The sequence below is a fragment of the Anastrepha obliqua genome, chromosome 1 (assembly GCF_027943255.1).
Source record: "Anastrepha obliqua isolate idAnaObli1 chromosome 1, idAnaObli1_1.0, whole genome shotgun sequence".
Lineage (NCBI taxonomy): Eukaryota > Metazoa > Arthropoda > Insecta > Diptera > Tephritidae > Anastrepha > Anastrepha obliqua.
In genome coordinates, this window is record NC_072892.1 from 23764996 (window position 1) to 23767139 (window position 2144).

Consider the following 2144-nt stretch of genomic DNA (forward strand, 5'->3'; position numbering starts at 1 on the left):
GCACCAACAAATTTTTAGGGTAACTAATTAAGTAATCGAACGTAAAATGATCTTATAATTCAATTTTAGCAAGCGTGAAATTGGGTTTCAACGCTAATGCAGGTGCAGGCGCATAAAGCAAATAAGCGACCTACAACAGTAAAATAATAATTATAATAATAATTGAATAAGGAGTGGCGGCACCGCATTGCTGTGATTGGCGGCGGCGTCGAGAATGGTAGAGTCGACATGGCAGTGGTAGCTTAAGTGAATGCCATTTAATAAACCAAATGGATATGTATTGAATGTGCAAACGTTTGAATTAATGTGTGGATGTATGTACAAATGTATGTGTGTATGTATGTGTGTACATGCATTGATAGATGGCTTGTGAAATATGCCACAGCCCACGAGTTAATTAATGAACGTCTGTGTTAAAAAATTGAAAATCCTTGTAAGTTGTGGCTAATGCTTGCAAGACATTGTGAGTTGATAGGTACATTTTATAATCGTGTTAGAACACTTTTGAAATTCAAAATCAATGTGATAAATTGGCAATTAATTTAACATTCAGATAAGTAGCTTTACAAAATATGGGCTGCAAATTGTAGACTTGGCTACTTTCCTAACTACCTGCGAAGCACTACATTGCTGGTTTTGCATTATTTAGCCTAATAATAACTTTTTGGTAAAAATTGGGTGAAAATATTGAGAAAATATATAATTTAATTAAATGGTATTAGTATTATTTATAAATTAGTAGTAGATATTCAAATAAATTTAGGTAAATAAATACAAATAAATTTGAAAAATACCACAAAAAATTAGAGGAAATATCCAAAAAACTACTTGAGTCAAACAAGTCCGTTTTTCCAAAGTCCATAGATGTGAATATTGGCGAAAGCGAAATTTTCTTACTCAGAAGTCAAATAGAGCGAAGCGATGCTCTTTCGTTTTCCCCATAAATTAAAAAGAATATATATACAGTCTGTTTCAGAAGAAAACAACCGATTTTTTTCTTGTAACTTCAAGATATATTTCGCTCTGTTTTTTGCCGCATAATAGTCGCACTCAAGGGCTACGACGCCAGTGCTAACTCAGGTTAGTGTCGTTCGAAACTTTCCTTTAAACGCAACCAAACAAAAATAAGTGAGAAGTACACGAAGCCTTCCGAGGCGGCATTTTTATGCACGCATTCGAAAGGGCCAAAATTATCTTACGCCGCGGCTAAAAAAGTAATTAAAAAATCAAAAAGTTTGTTGCGATGTGGAATCAGCGATACAAGGTGTAAAAAAATGTTGATGACTTTTCCGAACGCCTCTTGAAGCGAGTGAAGACGAAAAAGCAGGATAAAGTGATCGTCCAACTTTTTAAGCGGGACCCTTTTTTTGCCACTACGCCAAGCCCGACGGTAACATACCTTATGGAGAGCGAATAGCGATTATATTGTAAAATGCTCTTATTAAAACAAGTGAGATTATGAAATGAAAATTCCCTATTAGTGTAACGCTTCTAAACAGTGTCCGAGGGGGGGAAAAAAAATTAAAATCCTTCCTGTGACACAATGCGAGAGAACACATGAGAACCATGGTGAAGAGATTTTTAATGGTGTGACCAATATCAGAACATTAGCCGGCTCTCAGAGAATTTGACAGAATCAGCTGACAGCCGACTTTCGGTTCTACGTTACCGGAACGACCCGGATTTACTACGAGTATATATCCGGCCAAGGACCGTCACTCCAGCAGCACTCTCCGTACATGTATGGGGAATGATTTTGCTGCTACAATACCAACAATACAGGTGATTTGAGACGAGTTCGAACCCTATTTCCAAAAATTTTGCGACCACAACTGCTGAGGCGTGAAATTCCATTTTTTGAAAATCACTCGCACGCACTTCCTCGATTAAAACGAATGCCAAACACAAAGAAATATAACGATTTGGCTGAAAATTGGTGTGTGTTTTTACAAGAGATGCTACTAACTAAACATATCCTCAATGCGCGCCAGTAGTGCAATGTCTCTGATTTTGTGCGGAGTTTTCAAACGACCCGCGCATTTATTGGAAATTAATTTATTGATAATAATAATAAAATACTGCTATATATTATAGGTAGACTTATATGATTTAAAAAAAGTGTTAAAAAAGCTTGGAGCTCTTCA